Source organism: Poecilia formosa, unplaced genomic scaffold, assembly GCF_000485575.1.
Source record: "Poecilia formosa unplaced genomic scaffold, Poecilia_formosa-5.1.2 Scaffold101, whole genome shotgun sequence".
NCBI lineage: Eukaryota > Metazoa > Chordata > Actinopteri > Cyprinodontiformes > Poeciliidae > Poecilia > Poecilia formosa.
This window is the reverse complement of record NW_006800040.1, coordinates 627,346-634,665: the sequence shown is the minus strand read 5'-3', so window position 1 is coordinate 634,665 and position 7,320 is coordinate 627,346. Positions and strand designations below refer to the sequence as shown.

At 39.8% G+C, this 7,320-nt stretch overlaps 1 long non-coding RNA gene across 1 annotated transcript; it reads left to right on the top strand.

Moving 5' to 3' along the window:
• The first annotated feature begins 2,200 nt into the window (after nucleotides 1-2,200).
• LOC107836981 (uncharacterized) lies at nucleotides 2,201-7,320 on the top strand. Its single transcript, XR_001662952.1, has 3 exons — nucleotides 2,201-2,726; nucleotides 3,326-3,332; nucleotides 7,306-7,320. It is a non-coding gene; the product is annotated as an uncharacterized LOC107836981 (long non-coding RNA).

Below are 7,320 nucleotides of genomic sequence, written 5' to 3'. Positions count from 1 at the left end.
TAGTAGATGTTTTTCATTAAAATATACACAATATACTACGCCTACTGCCTGCTGCAATTGGGTCCACTCCTACACACATCATGACACCATCAGACAAGAGCTTTCTTTCCATTAAGTGCACTTCAACAGAACATTCTAGAACCAGTCTGAAACTGATTTGTCTGACTTTTGGAATTGTCAAAGCAACTCCAAAAAACTTTTCAATATTTTTTTTTAGAGGTAAATAAATGAAAAAATAATAGTTTCCAATGGTTGTAATATTATATAGCATAACTGTTACACAATAGTTGTGCTATAATGAATGGATAGTTGCCTTACAATTAGAAGATATCTGAATTAGTCACTTAACACAAAGCTGCTTTCTGTTCTCCGTATCGGTGTCTAAATATGTGCCATTGGGTAAAACTGTCTTACTGTAAGGAACTCTGATAGGTCAGTATGACTAGAAAAGCTCTGTATAAATTAAGTCCAATTACCATTGTTAACATCCAATCAAAGGCAATCATTTGATTGAGGTGTGTGCAACAAAGGGCGCGCATAAAAGCTGCAGGACCCCAGCTGTTGAGGACTGGATTTGAGGATCCCTGTTTCATAGGGATGCACCCAAAAGACCACACCTCTGACTTCACTGCCATTCTACTTTCGCTAAACTACCTACAGTAGTTCATCAGCATCACTGTCAACAAACAAATCACATGACTGAATGCCATTCCTCCTTTCCAGAAACAAACAGCAACACGATGGAAATATCCATTCTTAATTTCCTTATAAAGCGTTAGAGTAAACATAACAAAATATAACATTTGTATACTTTTACACCACTGCACCTCATCACAGCATGCATCATTCACTACATCATCTGCCTAAATGCTGGTGACGTTGTGGCCTGCAGGATGAGCCTGAGGAAGTAGAATATTCTCTGGTAGGACCAGCTGTCTGCCCTGAGGAACCGCCAGAAAAGGTCTTCTGCTAACAGGTAAGTTGTTTAGCAATCTTTTTTTTAAATAGTACTTTGTCAAGCTGTTATCTGCAGAAGAGTGACCAGTATTATACAACTCCTGACAAAAAGTATGGAATCACCAGTCTTGGATAAGCACTCATTCAGACATTTCATGCTGTAAAACAAACTCAGATCAAAAACATGATACAATAATAAGGCCATTCCAAAGTGCAACTTGTTGGCTTTCAGGAATACTCAAAGAAATGAAGAGAAAACATTGTAGAAGTCAGTGAATGATACTTTCATTGACCAAGCACAGGGAAATAAATATGGAGTCACTCAATTCTGAGGAAAAAAGTGTGGAATCACTCAAATTGGAGGTAGAAAATAAGGACACACCCAGTCTATTTCCTTTCCCTAAATGGACACCTGCCCCAGATTAGATGTGCCCATTAGTCTGCAGTTAAAAACACCTGCAGTCATGACACCTTGTAGGGCTACTGGACAAAGTGGAGTGGCAAGAACCATGGCTCCAACAAGAGAAATATCCCTTGAAACAAAAGAGAGGATTGTGAAACTTCTTGAAGAAGGTAGCCCTTCACGCATGGTTGCTAAAGATGTGGGCTGTTCACAGTCAGCTGTATCCAAGATATGGACCAAATACAAACGGGATAGGATGGTTGCTAAACCCAAGCGTACTGGTAGACAAAGAAAGACATTAAAGCGTCAAGACAAACAACTTAAGGCCATTTTCCTTGAAAACTGAAAAATTACAACTAAACAGATGAAGCACATGGGAGGAAGCTGGAGCCAATGTATGTGACTGAACCGTAAGAAATCGCCTAAGGGATATGGGATTTCAATACAGGAAAGCTAAACAAAAAACATCATTGACACCTAAACATAAAAGAACAAGACTGCAATGAAAGTTATCTTCAGTGATGAGTCAAGAATCTGCATTGATGATGCAAGAATCTGATGATGATGCTGGAACTTTTGTTTGGTGCCGATCCAGTGCGATTTATGAAGAGGCCTGCCTGAAGAAAACAACCAAATTTCCACAGTCCTTGATGATATGGGGCTGCATATCAGGCAAAGGGGAGATGACTGTGGTTAATTCTTCTATCAATGCACAAGTTTACATTGACATTTTGGACAGTTTTCTCATCCCTTCAATTGAACAGTTGTTTGGAGATGATGAAATAATTTTCCAAGATGACAATGCATCGTGCCATAGGGCTAAAACGGTGAAGGCATTCAGTCAATATCATGGCCTGCAAATAGTCCAGATCTCAACCCAATTCAAAACCTGTGGTGGAGATTGAAAAAAATGTTCCACAAGAAGGCTTCGACCTGCAAAGCTGATCTGGCAACTGCTATCAAAGAGAGTTGGCACCAAATTGATGCAGAAAACTGTTTGTCACTCATCAAGTCCATGCCTCAGAGACTGAAAGCTGCTACAAAAGCCAAAAGTGGTGCAACTAAATACTAGTGATGTATTTTGAATGGTCTTTTGTTTATGTGTTTTTCATGATTCCATACTTTTTTCCTCAGAATTGAGTGACTCCATATTTATTTCCCTGTGCTTGGTCAATGAAAGTATCATTCACTGACTTCCACAATGTTTTCTCTTCATTTCTTTGAGTGTTCCTGAAAGCCAACAAATTGCACTTTGGAATGGCCTTATTATTGTATCATGTTTTTGATCTGAGTTTGTTTTACAGCATGAAAAGTCTGAATGAGTGCTCATCCAAGACTGGTGATTCCATACTTTTTGCCAGGGGTTGTATAATACTTATATGAGGTCCTCACCATCTCTGGTTTGCATAATTCTGGACACGTCTTAATGATGAGGAAGTCATCGATTGAACAAGCCCTGCAAACCATGTTGATGGACGATGCAATGGACAGTGAGAGGGAGCATCCTGAAGGACGGTCTCCAGTCTGACCATCCTGGATAATGTTCAACTCAGACCAGAAAAGATAAGCCCTGCATCTCTGTAGCACTCCATCCATGTCTCTCATCTTTCTTCAGCAAGTCCAGAAACACTGCCTTTGTGTGTTGGTTATTTGGCTGCCTGTTATTTTATTGGAACCTTTTCTGTTTGCTTTAATCCAGTACAATATAGAACAATTTATGTTCTAGATTGTGAGTAATAGTTCTACTCTTTTAATATATTTTAAAATGTTTGAGCTGTTTTTTAAAAAAAAATTGGTTGGTTTAGTGTTGGTTTGTGTTTGGCTGGAAACTGTCAGATGTCAGAGTTCTGGAAGTATTTATAACTTGATGACAAAGAGATATGTGTTGACTTCGCACAGTGTCACACATATGGAGCTTTTCCCTCCTATATCAGGTTTATTTCAGGCTCAGGCCTGTAAATAGAGTTAATTAGTCATGTTGGATCAGGTTTGGATATGTCTCTGGGGTCAGGCCATGTCTGGTTGGATATTTCTATAGGTTCAATCGAAACTCTGCTGAGGACATCCTAAATTGTGCATCGTACTAAATTACAGCAGGTGAGTTATGTTGTTAAAAACTGAAGTTAGCAAATAATCTCAGATGTAGCTACTGAAACAACAGCTACTGTTTCAATTTACTACCTGAAACAGCAGCAAACTGCTAAGATCAGCAGAGATGGATAGATAGATGACAACTTTATTAATCCATTTGTAGTTCCCGTCTCCCACACTGTACCCCATTCATCAAGTACTTAAATTAATGTTTTGCTTTTTTTTGTACAATTACAGCCCAATTCTATATACATATATACATATATATAGAATGTGATAATATTCTGGTGTTCAACAGAATATAAATACATTTTCTGTTTCAACCACAAATGTAATAACAGAAAATGTTTTGAGGTTGCAAGACGTGTGAGTATTTGCTAGAGCAAGCAAAATAGTGTGATTATCAATGAGATAAATATCACCCGGAACCAAAAAAACACATGCTGTATGAAGCAAAAACCTCCAGAATCTCCCAATTTCTTGAGCAGTCACAAGTCCAGTGTGCTGTTCAAGATCATAAACTTTCAGATTTATCTGCTTTGGTCAGATTGATTTATAAGGAGCCCTCTGTTGACATTGCATGCACTATGTCCTGTGTTCATGCTTGCCAAACGTTGCTCCTTGCTGAAGCTTTCTGCTGAAATAAGCAGCACTCAGGCTCCTTGGGGTGGGACAACCTTCACTGCATTGCACCCAGATCATCCATAACCATGGAACTGCAGCGCTGATAAACATTCCCTTCACAATGGAGGAAAGGGGCGGTGGGAATGAGGAGGGGGTGCTTTGGCAAACAGTGAGCATTTCTTTGGGCACACAATAATACATTCATTCAATCACCCTTGTCAGAAGTGACTCAGCCCCAAGATGGCATTCTATTTGATTTTCTAACAGGTCTTTGATTGGGAGAGGGGAATGGCGCCCCATGTGACTCTGGAAAAAAGTAATGCAATTATTCTACTTTTCTGTGTTCTGCAGGCAGTTAATTCATTTTGATTTGCTGTGTGTTTCCTGGGCCTCCCTTCTCATTAGTAATAATTAATCACGGAGCAGACCATTCGTGTCTTGGGACTCAGGCTCTTTCTCTAAACCAGTGTGGGACTGGACTTTGCCATCTCCTCTTTCATTGCTTCCATTTTTCTCTTTTTTTATCCAAAGTGATTTTAATAATAGTGACCTAATAGTGATTTTAATAATAGTGATAATTATTGCATGCACTGAAACTAATAATAATTTTATTATTAGTTTCGATAAAGATTGGTACAGAGAAAATTTCAACTAAACTCAATCAGACCGACTGAGTTAAAGTCAGTGAAAATAGGAGAGACATGAATTCCTATTGTGGTGACTAACAGGCCAGATGCAGACAAAAGATTGTCCAGGGTTCCAGCAGCAGCATGGCTCTTTCTGCCATCCCTCTGTCTTTTCAGGAGTCTCTTCCAAATAGAAGGCAGGAGCTGGGAGGGGAAGGGAAAGGGGGAAAGAGACAGAGGAGGTATGGGGGAGGGCACAGAGAAGAGGAAGTTATCACCAAATTGCCATATCTACAAAGCTCTCCCTGCACGCTGCAGATTTCCCCTCTTTAATCTGACACATACAGCCTCATGCCTTCTAAAACCCTGCAAGGGGCTGTGAAGCTCAGCATCCTGGGCTGAAAGAACGATGCAGCCAAGAGAGAGGGGTGTTGGAGGGAAAGACGGAGAAACGGAAAAAGAAAAGATAGCACATGCATGTGTGAGGGGAGGAGAGAAAGGAACCATTTTTATTTGTTCTTTGGAGCAAACATGCAGCTGGCTTTATGAAGAGAGCTAAATCGTGGAGGTTAATTGAAAAATGAGATAAACAAAGGCAGTGGAAAGTAGAGGGAAAGATTGTGGCTGCCAGCAAAGGCAGGCCACCACTGAACCTTCAGACTGTGCAACCCTGATAAAAAAGCAGTTAATTGTCTCACGATTTCTTCCACTTAATTTCAATCCAATTAGAGAAATTTTTTTTTTTGCAAGAAACCATCTTCTGCCTTTCATTGTTAGGTTCAAAATAACACTAATGAGTGGATCTTTTTGAGAACAAGCTTTTATATAAATCATGAAGAAAAGCCCAGCAAAGATTTTCAAATGTTTTCTGATGTGCACACAATGCCCCAAGCAATCTTCTTTTCAGTTTATCCGTTTTCCCAGCAAGAAATTTTCAAATTCAACCAATTTGAGTTCTGCTCATTGGATGACTAACATCTATGTGCTTAAAGGAGGAACCACAGTGCTTATGTACCACACTTTACCATAGAAATGTCGAAAAGGATTAAAAGCAGTGCATTTGGTTGAAGACCTCTTTTTAAGGAGACAGGCAAGTAGAAATGTCAAAGCACTTAAAGGTGAGAAACTGCCCTGTCTGATAACAGCACCGACTGATCTGAATAGATTACTTACACACAAATGTTCAAAAAACATGTGTGGGAACAAACTAGTAAAATTATGTCATCATTCCTACTGAAGTTTTACTAACGTTTGGAGCTAAATTCTAAACTTAACATATATTGTTAGTTTTCTGTATCAGACTTGAAGCAACACCAAAGCAAAGAAAACAAGCAGGGATTTGCACAGATGGACACTAGGGGGAGCCATAGTACAGGCACTCTGTCCTCTGGACAAAAACAGTGCCTTTCTGAAATCTTAACAGGAAGGCACTGTTAAGATGTCTGAAACCCACTTTTTGTAATTTTTCCTGACATGGACGGTTTTAATCTACTCTGGATCAAAATGACCTCTGATTGATAAGAAAAGAGGTCTGGCTGTGTTTAATATTTGATGGTGCCCAGAGTTGCACTATTTAAGAGACACTTTGCAGTATGGACTTTGAGCTGTTAACTGTTAGCATAAGGATGGTGCATCATCAACCGCAGAGGTTTAAACATGTTATTGCAATAATGGTGTATATCACTCATTGGGAAATGCAGAAACAGGCTCTGATGTCACCAGCAGAGTCCAAGCCCAGCATCCCCAGGTCCTTCTTCTGAAGACGGAGGCGGTAACGGTGGCTTTAACTGGTGGGTTGCTGATCAAGCCCGTTTCCATCTGTCTCTGTACGCTGCCCTCCAGAGGCAGTGTAAACTCTCTCTTGACTACAGTGGGTGTGCAAGTACTGCAGAGTCCAGTCTGTGACTGAACAGAGACATAAGCAGAGTAAATTGAGGGTTAACGTGGATCTGAGGAAGCCTCTGACTGAAAACACTTTACATGACAGTTTCATGAATAACATGTTTCAGGGTTTTAAAAAAAAAAAAGTCATTTTTTGTGACAATCGATCCTTGCACAATCACTCAAAGATTCCAGAGCGGTCAACCTTTTTGATCAGCTTGTGGATCCTTTTTAAATCACTGGCTCTGATGCTGCTACCCCAACAGATCATGGCAGAAGGGATTACACTCTCCACAATAGACTTAGAAGACATGCAGAATAACTGAAGATGTTATTCCCCTCTCTCTACTCTTGCCCCTCTTTCTACTTTCTTACTTCATAAGGAAGTAGAAAAACTACTTCCTTATGAAGTATTTTTTCTGGCTCTTCTTGTAGGCAGCTTCTTGTTGTGTTTCCAACCCAAGTTGTTGTCCAGTGTAGAGAATAAAATCATTAAGTTCTGGCTTGTTATATTCTCTTGTCCTCCCGGATTCAATGATCCGGGAGGATTCAGTGGAGCTTCTTCTCCACTGGCCTGAACTCATACTGTTTTATGGCTTTTCATAGATCAGTGTGAAGCTGGAATTTCTCCTGATTGTTTCCCACACAGACAAAAGGTAGATCAAAAGATTTAGGAGGCAATCTGCTGTAACTACAGGTAAGGTAACATAACGATCAGTAGAGCAGAATAAGTTACTA